Here is a 22,623-nt window from a genome sequence, read left to right on the forward strand (position 1 = left end):
ATCGATGATTAACCAGTAAAACAGAATCCCCCCCCTTATAAAGAGCCAGTAAATAGCCAGCTAACATTAAACAAGAGCAAGGTTAATTCTGGGTTAAACACTGGTAATGCTTGTCAAATCAAACTGTTTAATGCTGCTCCCTTTGTTTTCCAACGTCATGGTCTCTGTTACATATTCACAAAAATACCTACCACAAGTACAGAATGTACTGGCTGGAACGGACCTGTGTTACAGCAATGTATTTAAGATCAAAGATAATTATTCCTCAATGGTGCATTTATTGGTACTTTATTCTTAAGGATTGCCATCTCTCCGAGTGAAACACTGGGGGCGAGAATTACTGTGAACTGTTTGATTTCACTGGCCTTTATCCTCACAGAGTAAGGAAGTCAGTGATGCAGAAACAACTCCAAATCAAAGTGGAATACTTTGTTCCAATTATTTGGAAATAAAATGCAAGAGTTTATTATTGCCTGTCATGTTCTCTGCATTATTCCAATTCCTGCTTTCTGTGTATCCCAGATTATTCATCTCTCCACCATAACCAAACCAACCAAACTCTGGAGTCCATCCCTAAACCTCTCCTCCCAAGAAGCTTTATACTTGGTCTAAGCGTGACACAACGCTTATTTTCTTGTCTGCTCACACAGCTCAATTGAAATTTAGCAGAAACCCCTGGACCCCGGACCAATGTTCAGAGTTGAATTTATAATAAGATCCTAACTGAATAAAATCTGAACTCTGCATTCCCACTGACCCCCAGTAACCTTTCACTTCCTTTCTTATCAAGAATCTAGCACTACCTTAAAAATATTCAAAGTCCACACAGCCAGGAATAGAGTTCGAAATATTCATGACGCTCAGGGAAAAAAAAAAATCCCATCTTTCTTACATGGGTGACCCCTGTTTCTAGGTTTTACTTCAAAAGGAAACATCCTCTCCATATCCATCTCTTGGGATCTTGCATATTTTTGTCAATTGTTTACCAAAAAAGATAATTCAAAATACCAGTGTCATAAAAATTCTGGGCCCAATATGGGCATTTTTTTTAAGCATTATATTATTTCTGAAGCTGAAGAATTCCAAAATTTCATAACTCATTTACCCAATTGACCTTAATTTTGTTTACAGCAAAGCATTTAAATTAATTAGACAATCAAAAATCTAAGTATCGTTGTGCTGCAATGAAATAGATCTTTTGGAAATTACAAATAAAATATACTCTCTACATTGGTTTGCTTGGTGTCGACCAAGCTTGGTTTTAATTGCTCGGGGCAGGAAGAAACTTCTATGTTTCAAAAAAATAAAAGCCTTGACCAAGGGGGGCACTCCACCAAATATTAACTCAAGGATGCAAATGGCTGGAGCATTTTATTATTTCCTCGTTTTAAAATCCCTGTCTTTGTAACCTCCGCCAATTCTTTAACCTGCCACAGTTCCTTCACTCCTCCAATTCAGACTTCTTGCTCATATTTGAAAGTTAATCCCTCCACCAAATTATTTGAGATTTCAACTGGTCTGGGATTCCTTCTGTAAATCCTTTACAATTTTCTACTGTGCTGTTCGTTAGAATGGTTTTCAAAACCTGTCACTTTGTCCAAGCAGTTAGTCATGTGAACCTTGTGGTATTATCAAATCTGTTGCTTAACAATGCTTCAATTGTGTTCTTTGCAAAGTTTTCATGACATTAAAAGTGCTTTATAAATGGCTACTGTTATCCTTCAAATCATCTGTTTATTAGTTTAAGATTCAAATTAAAAACATTTAGGAAGCTGATATAATGGAAGAATTCGGACCAGCTCAAGATGAAGGACAATCAACCTCAATGACCCAGTTATTTAGCTTGTGCACTGCACCCAAGCCTGTAGCTGTAGCTAGGCAATTACAGGAGAGGAAAATTGCAAAATAGAAACAGAAAATCCTGGAAAAATTCAGCAGGTCAGGTAGCATGTATGGAGAGAGAAGCAGTTAATACTTCAGCTCTCGGACCCTTCAGACGGTCCCTCACCTGAAATATTATCTGCTTCTCTTTCCGCAGATGCTGCCTGACCTGCTGAATGTTTCCAGTGTTTTCTGTTTCTATTTCACATTTTTTTCTCCTGTAATTGCAACCTATCCTTGTGCTGTCAGTACATTCAGTCAACATACGTTCAACACCTTCACGCAATTAATTATATAAAATGTAAAAAAAACAGGTGCCAGCAGTAATCCTCACCAATCCTTGAGGTTCACCAACAATTACATCCTGCCAACTGGAAAAAGATCCATTTATGCCTTATTTAGCCGGCAATTTATCAATCCATGCCATGCTGCGAGCTACACCATATGCTTTGATTCTGCAATGACTCCATGTAGCACCAAATGCCTTTTAGAAATCTAGGTGGAGTAAATCCACCAATTCACTCTTATCCATAGCATATTATTTATTTTGTTCTATAAAAAGTCCTCAAATGTTATTTCCTTTCCATAAAACCACATTGACTTTGCCAGATTGCCTTGAATTTTCGAAGTGCCCTGTTATAATATGTTTATTTATAGCTTTGAACATTGTCCAAAGCAGAAGTTAACAAGGCTATAATTTCCTGACTTCTGCCTCTCTCCCCCTTTAGAAACCACAAAGATATCTGAAAGGTCACCTTTTTCCTTTTACTCACTCCAGAATAAATCTCGTTATTTTATTTGTGCACCATTGCATTAACTCATCCTCACACTTGCACCAATATTTTGCAGACAGAATTTACTTGAACAGCAACACTGAAAACCTTGAGATATTTTGGCTAGAAGCTATTGTGCAAGATTACACCCAACAGGAGACAGCAAGGTTTCCAAGCGTAGTTCAGCACTGACTGTATAGTACAAACAACAATGTACAACAATCCTCTTTCCTACTTCAAGAATTAATATAATTTCTCTTTGCATTTGAAGCAATTGGGGGCGATTCTTAACCTGCTCAGTCTCTCCTCATTTGATTGAATCGCATCCCACGAACAGTGTGATAATCTTCATTGCACACCCTCTGTAGTAAATAGTCATATTTAGACAACGAGTTGGAAAGTTGTGTCCAACATTCCAGGTGTGATCACATCAAATGTTCCTTTTAATTGCAGTAAGACCTCCCGAACCTGAATATAAAATCCTCCAGTATTAAATGTCAGTGAATAATTTACCTTCCTAATACACATGCATATGTATTTGAACTTACGTTCCCAAAGCACTTGTGAGGAAATGCAAGATATGAAGCTTACCTTTGCTGAAAGCTTATCTGCACAGGGCAGTGTCACACAAACAGGAATTAGGTTGTCCTAAATTTTAGGAATCTCTTGGAGAGAGATGTTAGGAATGCAATGTTAATCCCCAGGCTAAAGTAACCTGTGAGGAAAACCACAGGTCAGCAATGTAATTGTGGTTTCTTTAAAACTTATTTTCATTATACTAGGACTGGAAGTTAGCTTAGGGAGTAGGTTGAGGGTAGGGGGAGGGGCAGGACAAACAAGGCTGTTTGGCAAGGTAAGACTATATGGGACAAAGGTCATACGATAAAACCATTCATATAGATTCAAACCTGTTTGGTGAGGTGTGAGGTATTGGTCAGGAGACTGAGAACGTTACTGCTCTTCAAAAAATACCGACCAGATTTTGTTTTAAAGCAGCAATAGAACCAATTTCTGGTGAATGCGCAAACTTTGCACAGTTATCACTGGATATTATGATTGAACATGGGACTCTTGAGCTCTGTAGCTGCAGCTATAGATGATGCCTCACTATGCCACCCATAACTATAACTGTTCCCCTTGGAGTCCTTCCTGTAGCATGCATCAGCACCACATCCTTCTGCATATCCTCTTGGATGTTTGAGTATGTTGGTCCACAGCACTCGTTTCATCAAAGGATGAATATATTATGCTCAGATCAAGCGGCTCACCGTGGAGCCGTGAACAGAGATTGTAGGATTCAACGTTCAGAATGTCAACATTGTGTCAAGAGCGCATTTAAACTGGTTGCAATATTTCACAAAACCTTTCCGATTCCTTTTTTTTTTACAATTTTGATTTTGAAAAACCTATCAAAGTCCAAATCCCATTGGGAATATTAGCAACTCAAAGGGCAAATACCCTTGAAAATGATGCGGCCAACAATTGCCTGGATTTTTTTTTTTTTTTTTTTTTTTTTAAAGAGAGAGACGATAGAAATAATAGGTCTCGTGGCGCACCAAGTCCACTGGTCAGGCCGCATTTGGAGTACGGTGAGCAAATATGGGCCCAATCTCCGAGGAAGGATGTGCTGGCTCTGGAGAGGCTTCAGAGGTGGTTTACAGGAATGATTCCAGGAATGAGTGGGTTATCATATAATGAGTGTTTGACAGCACTGCGCCTTTAATCGCTGGAGTTTAGAAGGTTGAGGGGGGACCTCATTGAAACTTACAGAATAATGAAAGGCAAATATAGAGTGGATGTGGAAAGGACGTTTCCACTGGTTTCCACTTCCATCAAGTACTCATACATTCTATCCTGCCCTGCACTAATCCCATTTTATTCTCTCTACATTTCTATCTACATACTCGGGTGAAATTTACAATAGCCAATTCCCTACAACTTGGGGTATAGGATGAAATTTGTGGAGAATATGAAAACTTTACACTGTTAGCCCTAGAGATCAAGTTTGAACCTGGGTCTTGAGCTGTCAGGTGCAGATCTACCAGCTGCCCCACTCATAATTTAACATGGCGTACATCATCATCCTCATCATCATCGTTGAAAACAGTGGTGCTGGTTTTCGATGGGAACGGTGGCGGAGGCACCACACATCTCTGTCCTCCAGTTCCTGCGGACTTCCGCCGCTGGAGTATAGGATTTTGGTGTGTGTGCTTTATCATCATTCCTTACAATGCTATGTACGTCAGTAATCAATCAATCAGTTTTATTCATCACACACACAATAAAGTGCAGTGAAATGAATTTGCCAGCAGCGGTACAAACAAAAAAGAACACACAATACACAATCAAAATTTAACACAAACATCCACCACAGCATTCTTCACTGTGGTGGAAGGCACAAAGTACAGTCAGTCCTCCTCCATTGTTCCCCCGTTGTCGCAACTTCTACTGAAGTGTGGAAGGCAGTTGGCTCGCTAGAAGCTCATCCGCCCTTTGACAGATCTTGTTTTTGGTCCTGCTGGGGGTCCATAGCCCCCTCCTCACCTGGCAAACAAGGTGGGGAAGACGGTTTAGTCGCCGACTATCCGACCATGGAGCGGATAGCACGGGAGTACATGGTACCCGTGGCGGGGGGAACTCCCCCCGACCCGACCTCAATGGCATATATAGTTAAGGAAAAACAAGCTGCACATCATCAGTCTCCCCAAATTACTTTTGTGCGATTTCTGAAATAAAATGACAAACATATTTTATCTGCTGAAAGAATGTCTGTCTTGGTTCTGAGTGCAACTTTGCTTGTGTCAGCAGGTTATGGGTTCACATCTCTACTTTTGCATAAACATCTTGGCCTACACTGAGGAAGTCCTACATTGACAAATTGTTGTCTTTTTAGGAAGAAGATAAGCAGAGATATTTTATGCCCACTCAAGTGGAACAACATCTAGCGCTAAACACGCAATTAAAATGATGAATACAAACAATGATTTTTAAATACGAACTGGAGACCTGGAGCCAGGAATGTGGACAGAAACATGGCTGGAACTTGGGAATGGGTGCGTCTACCTAGGTCAGTGGCTGAGATTGGGGGTTGGAAGTCAGAACATAGCCAGAAATATGGGAGGGAGGTACAGAGTGGCCAAGAAACAAGTTGGGAAGCTGTGAGCCAAGAGTCCAATTGTGAGCATGACAGGACAGATAGTGCATGTGTTTAGTGGCACTTCACATGTACCCACCAATATTTGAGCATTAAATCCCACAGAGCAGACTGTCAAGACCTTGGGAAATTACAGAAATGAGACACGAATGACATCATAGAAAAGACGAGGAAGTGTTTGGCCTTCAACAGAAAATACGCACTAGATAACATAAAATAAGGATTGCTTTACCCGTCATCCTAAGAAAAATGTCACAAACCAGAGCTGTGCAATTCTTAAAAACAATACCATGAAACTTTACCAAATGATTCACTACCCTGAGAACAGACACATTTAAAACAAAAGCAAGTGTGATTTTTCCACCAGTAGCATGATAAAGCAGTGTTTCCACTTTGAAGGAAATTACCCGAAATTCGGGAAATTCTGGTTGTCCAGGTAATTTTAGGGAAATTAAATAATTTCGGGAAATTTCCCGGCCCGCTAAGCCTCCCCTAACAGCGCATGTGCGACTGCCGCCCCAACTGCGGACGCGAAGGGGTCCATTCAGGCCCACGGGGTGATTTGAGGGAAAAAAAGAATGTTCCTGTATATTTACGACCATCCGCGCCTGCGCAGTTGGGGGAGGCCCGTCAACAGCGTCACAATTGAAAATGGCGGCGGTGACGCGGTAGGGATGCAGTCTCCCCACGCATGCGCAGTGGGCCCGATATCCGCATTCGAGCAGTTGGGGCGGCAGTCGCACGTGTGCAGTTGGGGAAGGCTCACCGGGCCAGGAAATACCATCAAATTCCAGGTAATTTGGAATTCTATTTCAGGAAAAAAAAATTTGATGTGTGGAAGCACAGTGATAAAGTGGCACCTCAACCAAAGATACATTCTGCAATAATGACAATTGAAGTTACATCAAAAGCTGATCTCCTGGCTCACTACCCTGCCAAATGTAAATCACCCCTTACAATAGATGATGACAATAATACCTTAAATAATACATATCGATCATTCATCTTTGGGTAAAAAATACCGAGAAAATTATCAACATTTATTTGTCAAATCTTATTGTCTCACATTGAATCACTAATATTGTAATCTTGAACAACAGCTGGGATATCAGGCGAGTTTGCAATGCAGTTGGACGAGTCAGTTTACACGACTTTGAAGGGGCCTTCCATTTAGATTAACTGCACTGTGAAGAACTGCCAGAAAAAACGACTGATGCTGAAATATGTTGAATTAAGCACAAAATATATTTAGGGCATGGATTCCAAAGGATGATGCTGGAGGATAGACAAAAATTGTTGGAGTAACACAGCCCGTAGGCAGCATCTCTGGAGAAAATGCATAGGTGATATTTCGGGTTGGGACCCTTCTTCAGACTAAACAGGGATGTTCACTGGTGAGCAGCTGTAATGACGTGGACATTTAGGTGCCGTGGCCAGAGGGAGAGAAAATGCACCAGATGCTGAAGCAACAAATTACTGCATTCATGCAGAGATATTGATAGCCAGGCAATTGCCTCTCGAGCTTTAACAACCACTTTGTCACAATAATTAAAACTATGAATAACGTTGGTAAGAACTGCAGATGCTGGTTTACACCGAAGATAGACACAAAATGCTGGAGTAACTCAACGGGACAGGTGTCTCTTGTTAGAAAGAACGGGTGATGTTTCGGGTAGAGACCCTTCTTCATACCAGACTTCGGCTGAAGAAGGGTCTCAACCCGCAACGTTTTCTCAGTTGTCACGCCTATGCCGCAGTGTAATGGAATTTCAGGTGACCATCACCTACTTTTATTTGCTGAAGTGAGATAGTTGCCCCCTTGGAAAGTTTGAAACTGATTGAAATGCAATGTGAACTTGAAGCTTTCTGCCTTGGTAGAATAGTTTCACAATTTCCAACATCGTGCTAAGCTTGCATATCTGGCACATGTATTTGATTATTTCAATCACCTAAATCTCAATAAGCAGGCATACCTATCCACTGTGTTTGAAATGGCTGACTAGATCAGAACTTTATAATGGTTTGTAGTCTGGTTAAAAAAAAGTCAGATGAAACACTTGAACCACTTTTGCATCAACAGCGCATCTAGACTGTATATAAATCATTGTCGCTCATCAAAGCAGTTTCTAATGTAAAGCACTTTGGCCAACGAGAGTTGTTTTTTAAATGTGCTATAGAAATAAAAGTGACTTGACTTATCCCAACTAAAACAATAATTATTACAATTAAAATTCCAACTAAAACTGCAATCGAAACCAAGTTCCAAAACAAACTGGACATTAAAGAGATCTAAGAATCCTTGGCTTATATTCATCCCTGGATTGAAAAGTTTATGCTGACCCAGAAGGCAGAGAAATCCCGATGGAAAACCTTGACATAATCATTTTATAAAATAAATTATCTGTAAAGTACAAATGTAGAATAAAAGTAGGAGAGCTTGATACTGCAATTATGCCCTTAATTATGCTTTTATAAAAATGTACAATAATTTTCAGTTACTATTTATGCAAATTATATTTCTGAAGTAAAGCAATTTCCCACAACTGTACCACAGCTGGGGGCATGTATTTTAAAAAGAAATGACTTGCTCACTTCAAGACTTCATGTTTCCTCAAATATTATGCTCTTTTTCTATCTGTGCTAGATACACCCAGTGTGTAGATTTCCATTTAATTTCAAGCTCATATGCACAAATCTAGCAGCAAACAAGAATACAAATGGTCATGATCCTAACAGATCCACATCAGTCTATGAAGATAACGCTAGACCTCGGCATCAAATACATTGAGAAGCAGCCATAGACTACTACATTTATTGTTTAAAGTACATATAATCTGCATTGTGACATACCTTCTTTGAAAGCAAAGATACACATTGTCAGAGCCTCCAAGATAATGTTTCCACAATTCTGCAGGGTGAGGAGTTAGGCAAGCCATATCATGTTCAAAGGATTATTCTCTGGCCCTGCTGGCTTCCTGTTACACGTTGAAGTCAGAATGTACGTTCTCCTGTATCATGCTGCTTTAAATAACTGCTTTGCTTATTGCTGTAGCTCCACAGAAACCACTACTGAGATTTGATTGGCAAATTTATGCTTTCAAATTAGGTCATGTGATCCAAGTAATAATTTATCACTTATGCTTAGAATGTTTTTGAAATGGTCAAAATGTGTTTTTTGGCATTCAGAAAGAGCATAAATATAATTTAGGAGACTATAAATACATGTCTATGCACAACCACACACATTACAAGTTAAAAAGACTTGCATGTGTACAGTCCTTTCAAGCCTTCAGTTTATCGTTAGCATATTACAATGAACAAAATACTATGGAAGGGAAAAGGTCATTGTCACAATTTAAAAATATGCAGGTTAATGTACAGTAAGCAACTTCATAATGACGAAATAGTCTGATTTTAATGATGTTCATTTATAAATAACGGAATAATAATAAATATTGGCCAGGAAACCAAGGGAAAAAAAAAGTTTTGAATCATCAATGGTGCAGCACAAGTTTTCTTTCCCCTTAGGTTTACATAGGCAATATAAAGCTTGGAGAAACAAGGATGGGTTAAAGCAGGTTGAATCTAACAAATAAAGTGACAAAGGAAAAGAGGCAAAAATGTCATCCAACTTCTGAAATGGCAATGACCGAAATAAAACATCATTTACACTCACACACACACACACACAATAGAAAGTGTGTACTCGTGTATGAACAGACCATTGAATATTTAACATGGAGACGCCAACAAATTTATCTTGCACTTCTAAGTTAATTAAGCATGTCAACATTTAAGGTGAGAGATAGTGACGGAGGGTGTTGTGGTCTCAAGCAAAAATCGAGAGAGAGAACTAAAAGTAGACAGAAAGCTTTCTTCAACAAGAGATAAGCTTTTACAGAATCTTTTGAAAGTGAACGGGGAGAGATGAGGGAAAGAAAAACTGAGGGATTCAAGAAGATCACTGCAAACAGAAAGGTATCAGTAGTTTTAGATTGAGGAAAAATGGAATGTAGGAATGCACACAGGTCCAGGACGGAACACAAGGTTAAAATAGATTTTAATCCTAAATAGATTATACTTGAAGGTTCATGGTGGAAGATGTACACCATGAAAAATATGTAACAACACGAAAGGGAGGTTTAGGTTTATTATTGTCACACGGTGTAGGGTATGAGGTACAGGGTGCATGCTATCCAAACAGAAGAGATATGTTATACATAAATAAAATCAAGTCAAACTTTTAAGTACAAATAGACTAAGTGGGACCCGTTGGGTCCCAGTATCACACGGGAGGGCTGGTCACCAACGCAATATTCCACCTCTCCCCCAATTCCAATACTGCTCACCAGTGGGGAGGGGGGGGGGGGGGGGCTGTCTGTTACGCTAGTATGGGTGTTGCGGGCTGAAGGTACTGGTTACCAGAGGGCTAGTATAGACATTGTGAGCCGTATGGATGCTTGGGCAGGCATCCAACTGTTGCAACGATTTTAAAAGCCAAGCCAAGGCAAACAATTGGGCTGCAGCCACCCGACAACCAAAATTCATTTTGTGAACACAAACCTGTCAAAAAGGCGAGGCAAACAATTGGGCTGCAGACACCCGACAACCAAAATTCATTTTGTGAACACAAACTTGTTAAAAAAGGCGAGGCAAACAATTGGGCTGCAGACACCCGACAACCAAAATTCATTTTGTGAACACAAACTTGTTAAAAAAGGCGAGGCAAACAATTGGGCTGCAGACACCCGACAACCAAAATTCATTTTGTGAACATAAACTTGTTAAAAAAAGGCGAGGCAAACAATTGTGCTGGACAAACTTTTTAAAAAGGGCTGCAGCCACTTTACAGCCGCATCGAGGGGACTCACCGTGGAGTAGACGTGCGTTCAGTGTTATTCACAGCTCAGAGAGCCGTGACCCTCTCGCTTCCTGGTCTGGCAGAGACTGAGTGAGGCACGACACTTCCTGGTTTTATAGTCCCTCCCCCTGCCGCCAGCGGGGACAGTAGAGAGAATGGGGAATTTTGTAAAAACATTAATATCTCTCTCATTTTTCATCGACGGAAAAAATCCTCCGCACTCAAATGGCGGAGGGGGGCTCTGAGCGAGGTGGCCAAAAATGACGGCCGTAGGTGGCGGCGTTCTCTCGGAAATCGCAGCACAGTCGGCCAAAAGCGGTCAAGATCAGAGATTTAGTAATATAGATAGATAGATACAGCAATGGGGAAATTACAAAGTGCAGAATGTAGTTCTCAGCACTGTAGCACATCAGTTCCAGAGACAAGAGTCCAATGTCCACAATGGAATAGTGGTACCCTAGTTCATGGGAGGACTGTTCAGAAGACTAATAACAGAGAGGAAGAAGCTGTTCCCGAGTCTGGTTGTGCATGCTTTCAAGCTTCTGTACCTTCTGCCAGACAGGATCAGATAAGAGGAGGTATGATCAGGGTTGGACACGTCTTTGGCAATGAGACATTGTGAATAGCAACAAAAGAATGGACAGCCGAATTTGAACAGGATATGGTTTCAGAAGTGTAAGCCTTCATCTGCTTTATCAAAATAGAATTGCTGACTGAAAACATGCCCTAAGGGTTTAAAAGAACTTTAAATGAGCTGAAAACATAAGAGCATCTTTGTCTGCAGTGTTTAATAATCTTAATCCGATATGAATTTGGTTTCAAATGCAAAATTTCTGAGCAAACAAATGACAAAGTGCAAAGTTTATCAGGTTCTGATTGTATTTTGAACTGAATGCCCAACACGAGGAAAACCAGAGTTTAAAAAAAAAGGCAAGAAAGAGCCACTTATTCGTCAAAGCTAAATTTAGAGCAGACTTCAGACTTTTCTTCAACCAAGATGAATGATTAAAAAGCTCTTCTTACATTTATGAGATCTCGACTCAATTTGAACTCAAGCCCTTTTACCTCATGCTGTATTTCAATCATGCATAACAATAATAGTCCCCCAAATTTCCTTTAAACTGTATAAAGATATGGTGGTGCTCTATTTGGATTAATGTTTGATGGAAGTCCTTTGATGGAGAGTGAAGAATTCTACACAATATTAACAAAATGCTTTTTCAAATAAGATGTTCAGCCAAAGTCCTCTCCAAAAGAGTGTAATAGATTCTATGGCAGTACTTTTAAGAGTTACCCAGGAATTATTTCTGGTGTCTTGAACAGTGGTATTCCTCTGTCAACAATATATGAAGACGTCAGGACATCAAATCGATCTTTACCATCTATAAACATCTCATGCCACATTTGTAGATGGAATTACTTTGTTCTGCTATCTTTGCTCAACCAGCATTGAATGGTTACGGCCACTCACTCAAGGCAATTTCAACCATTTTCCCAACCTTTCAAATACTTCCTCCTCTCATTTGATTGTCCAATTATTTACGATCTCTTCCATCCAGAGTCAAAGCCATCCCATTAATCTTACCATTTAACCTGGCCCTTCTACTGTCATTAGAACTAGAAAATGAAATTACTGTTGTTTTTTTTTTCAGGTTTTACTGTCTACTCCTGTTCCTCATATCCCAATTCTCCCAACACCAATTCTCTGGGTACTGCTCTGGAACAAGCATCCCCTGAAATAACTTCCAAAATGCCAGTTTTCAAGCCTTCAGTCCTCTAACCATTTCACTGCAGCTAGTGATCTTGTGAATCACAGCCCCAAGATGCTCCTTGTCTCGAATAAAAAAACTTCCCATCACATTTCAAGGTCTACCTTTACCCTATGTTCTGAAATCAAAGGATTAAGGGTTGAAATATCTCCAGCAGAAATTCGGTTTGGCATCAATGTCAGATTTGACTAGACCACGTTGCCACATGCTTTCCTTTTACTAAAACTGATCATTATTCCAAGATCAAAGGATTTGAAATAATTTTTTTTATTGCCACGTTGATTTCTTGAGCTATTTGTTTCTCCTTCAGACACCACTTTTAATAATAAGAGTCCTCATTGTTTCTAAGATTTGTACTGGCCTATCACAACCCCACTTCTCATTGTTCATGTCCATACCTTCCCATGTTTCTTGCACCACAATCGCATTTTCCTCAAGATCCACTCTGAACTCCTTATATGCTTGCTCCAAGTTCAAAACATGAGACTCATGCTCTTTCAATCAAACCACAGACCACCAATTTTCTTTTTGTTGCAACATTAGCCAATATTGTCAATGGATTCCTCTCGTCGAATGCTAATGTATCTGCTTTCTTGTTCTTGCAACCAACCAATCATCTTTGGTCATCTGCTCAATCTCATGCAACCCTAAGTGATCTCACTCAATATGAACTTTGAGGCTATTCAATTGGGTTTGTCAGAACAGCTAATATGACATCCAATAATCAATGAGGGTGGAATTCTGCCAAATATATATTTGATAAGCACATTGTGAAGCATTTTGCGATATTTTATTACGCAGTGGCGCTTCATAAATACATGTTACTGCGATTGTTAAAGTTCATTACTGTGTCAAAAACATGAATAAATTAGACAATAAATGTTCAATTAGATGCTTGACATATTTGCTGCATAGAGCTTTGTTCCATCTGAAAGGAATACAGTTCAAGATTTTGGCTGCTGGAATAGTTCATTGTACAATACAATAGAAATTAATCCAGCCAGATGCATACACAATTGCTGCAAGTGCTGTGTGCACGCACGCATGCATCAGTGCATGCTTGACTAAGCACCATGGCTGTGGAGTTGGAGTCATCGAGTCGGAGCAGGAGTCAGTAAAAAAGTCCCGACTCAGACTCCGACCTCAACATAAATTTCAGAGACTACGTAAATCGGAAAAAAAAATCCCGCTTTTTAAACAAACCGCACACTTTATTTCCACCCGAGAGAATAAGAAATCACATCGGTGCTGCCATCTGCCATGTGCCAATAGTCACAGAGTTCACTATTTTGCCATCAATGCTAGATCTGTTGATGAAAACAATAAAATAGTAACTCGGACATTAGGAGTAAAGGACACCAAGGCACATCATGAGAGCATTTATCTCCAGAACTTAGTGGAAGAAATTTTGAAAGATTTTGAAATTAAGAAAGACCAGATTCCATGCATCGTCACTGGTAACGCTTCAAATATGCTAAGCACAATAGAAAAGATGAATAAAGTTGAAGAAGAAATAGTCACTACTGAAAGGGATATTCTGAAACTGAAATAGTAGAAATAGAACAGAATAATGAAACTTTAGATGATATTGTTGAGGAGCTATCTCAGCTCTGTCTAATCCAACATATGCGTTGTGCTGTACATACATTGCAACTAGCAATAAGAGATGGATTGAAAGAACGCCATGCAGCTACTCTGATAGGTAAGGGGAGGCAAGTTACCACGGTAGCCAGGACCTCTAAAATTGATGCTATCCTCCAGAGATGTGCAGGAAAGGGAGCTATTTTGGACCAAGCAACTCTCTGGGGCAGCACATATATGATGGTTAAGTGGTTGCTTGACCTAAAACCCTTTCTAGAAGACATTGATAATCCCAGTGTCTTACTCACTAAAATTCAATGGAGGTTGGTATCACAATTAGAAGCTCTGCTTCTAAAAAAGGAAGTTGTACAGAGAATGTAATATGTTAATATAATGTTGGGAACCTGTAAAAAGGTACCACTGTATTGTACTTACTTCTAATAAATAAATTTTAAAATTAAAAAAAATTAAATTAAAAAAAAGCTCTGCTTGCTCACCCTTATGCAGTCACCAAAAAGCTGCAAGCAGAGGATTTAACTCCTGGTACATTCCTATGGGAGTGGAAACATTTAATATTTCACCTATCCAAAGATGGAGGATTAATTGCTGAAGGAATTGTATCGTCAATGAAGAAAAGAGAGGGTCTGCTACTTGAAAATCTACATAGATCCAATTAACCGAATCTTGTTGAGTGAAGATCAAATTGCCAAAGCAAAAGAGGCACTCTGTTATGTTGCAGTTTGGATAAAAGGGCTACTACCTGAAAAGTCAGAACCACAAAATGAAGATGGGAATACCAAATCCTTCTCATCCTCTTAAAATGGTCAGATGTTGCAAAATATTTAGATAAAATTGAACAGTCAAGAGCAAAGTGTTCCTGTTTAAACGTGCGAAGGCAGCCTTTTGATGTTAAACTTTTGGAATTTAAGCAAGATTTTCTTGGTGGTTTGAAAGAAGTAGAGAAATATGATCGCTCATCTAAACTTATAGTTCGAGAAGTCATCCCTGCTTATCCAAAAATAGTAAAATTTGCAGCTATGATAGTAACAGCCATGCCACCCACTCAGGTCAGCGTGGAGTGACTGTTCTCCGCACTGAAAATAATTAAATCAGATTGAAGGGCTTCAATGAAAGAGGATCTGACAGAAGCAATTCTGTTCCTAAGGACAAGTTATTAATACATTTTAGGTATGTACTTTTGTGGCAAACTTAACTACCTATGCATTTAGTTTTAATTTCTATTGTACTTGAGATCTTTTTTTGGTCATAATTTAGCTCATAAAAATGCTGGAGAAACTTAGCAGGTGTGGCAACGTCGATGGAGCGAAGGAATAGGTGACGTTTCAGGTCGAGACCCTTCTTCAGACACTCCATAGATGCTGCCTCACCCGCTGAGTTTCTCCAGCATTTTTATCTACCTTCGATTTTTCCAGCATCTGCAGTTCCTTCTTAAACAGGTCAGCTCCCGATGTTACCATCCACAGGGCCCACGGCTGAAGCCTCCGAAGCCTCGCGCGCGTGTTTGTGTGTCGCTCGCGCGCAGCCACCAAGAAAGTGTGTGGTCCCCGTTTCCCCCTCCCTCCATGTTTTGATAGCAATTTCCGCTCCTGGGTAATCACACCTCAACAACAGAACACAGACTACCCCTTGCACTACCATGGACTTGTTTTCTAATTGTGTTTTCGCCTTTTTTCGTTTGCGTAGTCTTTTTCCTTTTGCTCTCTTGTAAACTTTATGTAGAATATATTGTGTTGTCTGAGTCTATTGTTCTGAGAATACTGCTGGAAGTAAGATTTTGTGCCTATGGCAATAAACTTGACTTGATTTTGTGCATATGGCAATCAACTTCAAAGGGACTTGAATTATCCCACCATATTCTCAAAATACACACCACAATACTCTCCAAAGCTTTACAGCTGTAAATATATTATTTGGTAGTGGTACCTGACTGCTTTTACCTGGGCTGGTTGGGGTTCATAAATCTTCTCTCAACTCTGAATGTAATCTTCAGTTTGATCAATGGTGCCCATCATGACTCCATAAATCAAGGATGAGATAAGACATGCATAAAATAAGAGAGACTGAGAAAAGCCAACAACAACAACAACAACAAATCATAAAAGGGAAATCATGTTTAACTCAACTGCTGGACTTCTTCAAGAATGTAGAGTGGACAATGAGGTGGGGTGAAACAAGCAGATGTAGTGTAATTAGATTTCCTGTTGATTTTAAATAAGAATTCCCCCAGAAGATTGCAGAATGAAGTTGCAGCACACTGAATTGGGGATAATTTACCAATTTGCATTGAGAGTTAATCAATATTTTGAAAACCAAGAGCAGGAATAAACTAGTCTTTCGTTGGTTGGGAGGCAGTGAACTTAGCAGATACCACAACTCCAACTGTTTTTAATCGACATCAACAATTTGGCAGAGAAGGCCAAACATTTGCTGATGACACAATACCAGATCAATATCAATGATCATTAGGATGCAGAGAGACTTTTAAGAATATAGAAAAGCTGAATAGGCAATAACATGGCTGATAGAATGACAATGTAGTTCAATGCGAGGTTGTCTCCTTTGGCCATAAAAACAGAAACACTTAGTATAGAAGGAGGAGAAATGACATAATTGAAAGGTTCACAATTCTTAGAAGGCTCAGCAGTGTAGATACAAGGGGGATGTTTCCAGAAAATACAAGCCATGCATTTGTGACTGAAAAGAGAAGAAACAAATCTTAAAATAACATTTTTCATCTGAATTTACCATGAAGTAATGAAAGCTGGGGAATTCAGGGAAGAGAATTGTGATGTTTTGAAATATATTTACATCAAGAAAGAGCTAAAAGTGGGGCTTTTTCCCTTCAAGTGATGGATGACCTTTTGGAGGTAAATAAAATCATGAGGGGCTTTCATAAGGTGTACAATCACACTCTTTATTCTCAGGATAGGGGAGTCTATAAATAGAGGGCATGAATTTAATGGTGAGAAGAAGAAGACTGAAAGGGACAGATGAGCAGCTTTTTAAACGAACTGCCAGAGGAAGTAGTAGCGACAGGTACAATGACAATGTTTAAAAGAATAGCAGCACAGATAAAAAAAGGTTTAGAGGAATACAAGCCAAAAACTAGCCCAGGAGCCAACTTGGCTGGCATGGACAGTTTGGCCTGAAGGGCTCATTTCTATCAAAACTGCAACTTTATGACCACTCAAAGGGTGGTAGATCCTTGGAAATGACATCCCTGCTCAGTCCATGATGTCATTTAAAACTGAGATCAAAATAGTTTAATGATTTAATGAATCATGGGATGCGGTTATAGGACAGGAAATTGGTGATGAGGAAGATCAGTCAATGATGTTGCTGAATGGTAAAACAGGTTAAAAAAGACAAGGTAATGCTTCCATTTCATGTTGTTAATGACTGCTATTACAATTGCCCACTTGATTTGAACTCTTTCGACAATTAAGATTTGAAATAATCTGAACTCTAAAAAAATAATAATCCTATTGTTGAATATGCGCTCGCATTTATATGTAGAAAGCCATCTTGCCCTAAATCTCTATTTCAAATTATTGTTTAAAATACTTTGTAAAATTCCTTCATGCTGAACTTTGGAACCAGCCCCGCATATTGTGCAACACTGATCCTGTAGTACTAGATGGAGACCTGTACCTGCGATTCTGATGCATGATATAATAGCTGTGGATCCTCATTAATTGAGCGAGAAGCTCCCTGCTGATGAGAAGGTGAGGAGATTCAAGTCCCAGCAATGTGGCGTGGGATCAGGTTCGCCAGCAAGCAGAAGGTCGATGAATCGGTGACTGCAAAGGAAATTGCTGGCCTGTTCATCTTCTGAGCTGTAATGGCAGCAAGTATACACTGTTACAGCAGTTGTACCATCCAGCCCACTAACTGTATTTTGCTCTCTCCGGATGTTGTTTGGCCTCCGGATTATTTCCAGTGTTTTCCATTTTCTGGAAATGTTTCTACGATTAATGAAATTCATCCATTAAAGCTCTCTGATGAGTATGCGTCATCGGGGATTGTTTGCTTTAGTTGTGAATGCCCAACTCCGACACCATAATGGGACAGCAGCTTCTGATCTCATCACTATGGTAACCTTGCTCTGAACACAGACCAGGGAAAAATACCGTGATTGCTGCACAACAAAAGCGAGGTTAATTCTTTCCATTTGCACAATGTAATCGAAGGAGCTGTTGATTCACTTTTAACAAAACCTCGGCTTTGTGTTTAATCAAATGCACAAAGAAAGAAATTACCCTGGACTTGTTCTGATAACCTCCCATCACATCCGAAACTGGCTTTCTACGCATTCATTAATAGGGGTGTACATACATATTTACCTACTTGTTTAACAAGTGCTGCAGAAAGACAGTCTAATTCTGAACGCTATATAAAAACGCTAAATAAAAACAAGCTGTACGGACAATTCTATTTCACAAGGCCGACAATCAAAATGATGATGTCCCTCCTCAGTCAATTGTGGCTATCACTTGATTTGAATCAATAAATCTTCTGAACGGGTGCCATCATCATTATCTCTTTTCGAAAAATATCAAAATGAGCTTACAAATACTTCTTAAATGTATATTTAAAAAATCCCATAAGGATTTTCAAAGATAAATTGTAGAGCTTTCCCTTACCTCTACAAATATTCATTTCTCAACCTCCACCCAAAGCAGATTATTTGGTCATTTTGTTTGACAACCACTCTTGTCAAGTATCTTAGGACATTCTACACCATTAATTGTACGACATAAGTAGTTGACCATCACTATCATGATCCATTAATGTGCAAGTTGCTGCAATCACATCAGAGAACAACTGAACGGAACTAACAGGGAATCTGTAGCAAGGAACTGCAGATGCTGATTCGGGATTCTGTGGAGCCTGCCAGCTATGAGCCATTTGTGATGCTGCACAGAATCAGAGTCTACTAGCAGCAAAGATCAACTGTACATGGTGGCTTGGTGCACTCTCACCAGGTAACCATAACATTTATTTTAAAGATTATAACAATGTAACACTTCCACATGCCCATCCACAATTTATACAGGCTGTACTTCAAACTCTGTTCAACTATCATGTTTTCCATCAGATACCAAAGACAAAAATACTTTTTGCATTTTTGTCTTGTTTAGACAAGCATTCAGCCTCAATTGCACCAGCTTCACAGTCACCCACCTGTTAGTTAGAAAGTGCCGGTTCAGCAAAGCATTGCAACTACACCAACCTACAGTCTGTGCCGCCATGTGATTAGAAACATAGAAAATAGGTGCAGGAGTAGGCCATTCGGCCCTTCGAGCCTGCACCACCATTCAATATGATCATGGCTGATCATCCAACTCAGTATCCCGTACCTGCCTTCTCTCCATACCTCCTGATCCCCTTAGCCACAAGGGCTACATCTAACTCTTAAATATAGCCAATGAACTGGCCTCAACTACCTTCTGTGGCAGAGAATTCCAGAGATTCACCACTCTCTGTGTGAAAAATGTTTTTCTCATCTCGGTCCTAAAAGACTTCCCCCTTATCCTTAAACTGTGACCCCTTGTTCTGGACTTCCCCAACATCGGGAACAATCTTCCTGCATCTAGCCTGTCCAACCCCTTAAGAATTTTGTAAGTTTCTATAAGATCCCCTCTCAATTTTCTAAATTCTAGCGAGTACAAGCCGAGTCTATCCAGTCTTTCTTCATATGAAAGTCCTGACATCCCAGGATTGGTTTTTGACGGCACATGTTGCATCAATTTTATAGCATTGTAGTTCTTTACAACTTGACACTTAGCACTACTCATGCAGAACTTGCATCAGACTTAGTGGCCCAATTGGAACCCAATGTCTAACTGTAGTATACACATGTCTGCTGTAATTTCTACATGGTGAAACCAAAATGTATAAAAATGGCCGTTATTAAAATCTGACAATGTGCACTTTAACCACATGTGATTTTTTCTATTACAAATCTCAAATTGTGGAGTACAGAGGCAAATAAATAACTGATGGGTCTTTGTCTCAAATATTATGGAGGGCACTGTAGCTGACAAATGACAATAATGCACAAGTTATACTCCAGATAAGAATTATTCAAGGCAACTTAATTCATGCATTTCAGCATTTGATTTTACTGCAGATCTTTTGGTCTCATTGTTTGTGGACTCTCTCGCATTGCAATTCAAAAAAACTCAAAGCATTGCTAAAATATAAACACCACAGAAATCAAATTTCTTTGTTATATTATTGAGTACTTTTACTTTCCCTTTGCTGTATCTGTACTCTGAATGTTTCATTGTTACTTGGAAGAAAAAAAGGGAAATTAAGAAAAATCTTGCTTGATAATAATTTTCCACCGTTCAATTTTATATGCTTGTATGCAAGTGCAGGATATTTGACCAATAACACGAACACAGAAAGATATCAATTGCAAGAAGAATCAATACTGCTGGTGACATGCTGTATGTTTATTAAAGCTTTGGTCTGTATTACTCCCTTGTGTTTTGTCCCAAGCATCAATGCAATTATATCCAACAAGCATTAATGTCAATCACATTGCATTGTTCAAACTATACACCAGTCGTGAGATGTTTTATTTCAAAAGATTGCTCACAACATGGAAGGAGCAAGACTGCACACGAGAGCCAGAGGTGTGGTGATGAATACTAATATTCCTTATTTAGTAACCTTTAAAAAAGACTGCAAGGTGAAAAATGGGACTTAAAAACGGCTTAGGTACATACGTGTCTGATAGATTTGCATACACTCAAACAGAGTAGAGATGAAGTCTACTACAAAACATGTTTGAAATTGAGATGTAAATATGTCATTACCATTATTTACTAATAAAATTAATATTTGGATTCAACTGGTGTGAGATAAAAAAGATTGTTCAAGAAAACAGAATAAGTTAATGTCATTTAAATACAGACAATGTTTATTCCAAATCTTAACAACATATGCAAGTTGTAAAAATACAAATTGATTAAGCAAAAGACACATGAACAAATAGCAGAAAATATGAGACTGCAACATTGATGTATCCAGATGAGAACAGATGTCAGATGCACAATCATTTTACCTGGATGATATTGTCCTTGTTGTTAATCTCCCATTCTCATTGCTAGGAAACAAAGCCATGAAGTCATCGACTTGCCTACCTTTTACCACACAAACGTAGCAGTGACAGGAATAAATCAGCCAAGCCAGCTCTAGCAACTCCTCCCAGCTGTTAACTCTCCATCTGCTTATGCATTTGGGCTGTGTGGTCGTGTACCGAGGATGAGACACGGTAAAGAAAGAGGGGAAGCCGCACCCCGCTGTTTCTGACATCATTATAACCAAAGCTCCCACTGGAAGGTCAGTGGAAGGAAATACTGACCATTCACGCAAAAATCCAACCTCCTGACTTTTGGTTTCAAACATCAATGAGTGTTCGATCTTTCCACTCACAAACAGCCTTTTGAAAGCCGACTGCTCTGGTTCCCAGGCACGAATCATTAATTAGCTAGTTATCAGTCTCAGTTGTTCAACATGTCCATTGTACATAAACAAAAGCAGCAACAAGCCGAACACAGCCAGGGGCAACACTCCAAGTGAAAATAAAACCTCAAGTCAATTACTCCACATCAGGACCACGTTGGAGTTTATTTTCCTGGCGAATCATTAGATCATGAGTGTGAGGAGCAGAATTAGGCCATTCTGCCCATCAAATCTACTCTGCCTTGCAAACGTGGCTGATCTATCTCTCCCTCCTAACCCCATTCTCATGCCTTCTCCCCATAATCTCTGACACCATTTAACAGGTATGATATGGAGTAAAAATTCTCATTCCAATAATTTGGAACTTGTTTAATAATTTAACAAATAATAGCCAAGATGAATAGCATAGATAGGCGAGACAAATATATATATATATATTGGTGGGGAGGAGAACAATCATAACATTTATAAAACAGTAGATCAGCTAGAATTGGAGGACTGTGCCCAGTTCTGAGTGCCACACTTCAGGAACGATATACGGGCTATACAGGGAACAAGAGATTTACTAAAACTATTCCAAAGAGGAACATCAGTTATGTGGATATTACAAGAATCACTATTACAAGATATTACAAATCTACTATTACTAACACTCTAGACTAATTACCTAGAGAGAGCCTGTTCAAATTGGTGGAAGGATCAAGAATTAGTGAATAGAGAAAGAATGTGAAAGGCACACAGGCCTCCTGATGATCCTGTGCATCTGAAAAAAGAATATAACATAAAATAGAATATACAGCAGTGGAACAACCCCTTTGACCCATCTGTGCCAACCATGATGCCAATCTAAATTAATCCTATCTGCTTGCATGTGGTCAATATTCCTCTGTTGCCTGCCTGTTGATACCTCTCAAACATTACCATCACATATGGTTCTACTATATACCCTGGCCTACAAACTTGTACGTCTTTAGTGGTCCTAGCAGGCATCTACCACTGTAAAAAAAAAAAAAATGGCCTCACAAATCTCCATTAAACCCACTCCATTTAACCTTAAAGCTATGCCCTCTTGTATCTGACTTTTCCATCATTGGCAAAGACTATCTG

At 39.4% G+C, this 22,623-nt stretch overlaps 1 protein-coding gene across 2 annotated transcripts in view; it reads right to left on the bottom strand.

Annotated features, from left to right (window-relative positions):
- Positions 1–22,623, bottom strand: part of gpsm1 (G protein signaling modulator 1) — a 152,727-nt gene that overhangs the window by 109,271 nt on the left and 20,833 nt on the right. The window contains exon 3 of one of the 2 annotated variants that reach the window (XM_033048937.1): positions 3,246–3,369. The exons of the other annotated variant lie outside the window; for it this stretch is intronic. The gene's annotated coding sequence lies outside the window, so the exon portion shown is untranslated. The remainder of the gene's footprint in view (positions 1–3,245; positions 3,370–22,623) is intronic. 2 annotated transcript variants of the gene reach the window in all.

Source organism: Amblyraja radiata, chromosome 32, assembly GCF_010909765.2.
Source record: "Amblyraja radiata isolate CabotCenter1 chromosome 32, sAmbRad1.1.pri, whole genome shotgun sequence".
NCBI lineage: Eukaryota > Metazoa > Chordata > Chondrichthyes > Rajiformes > Rajidae > Amblyraja > Amblyraja radiata.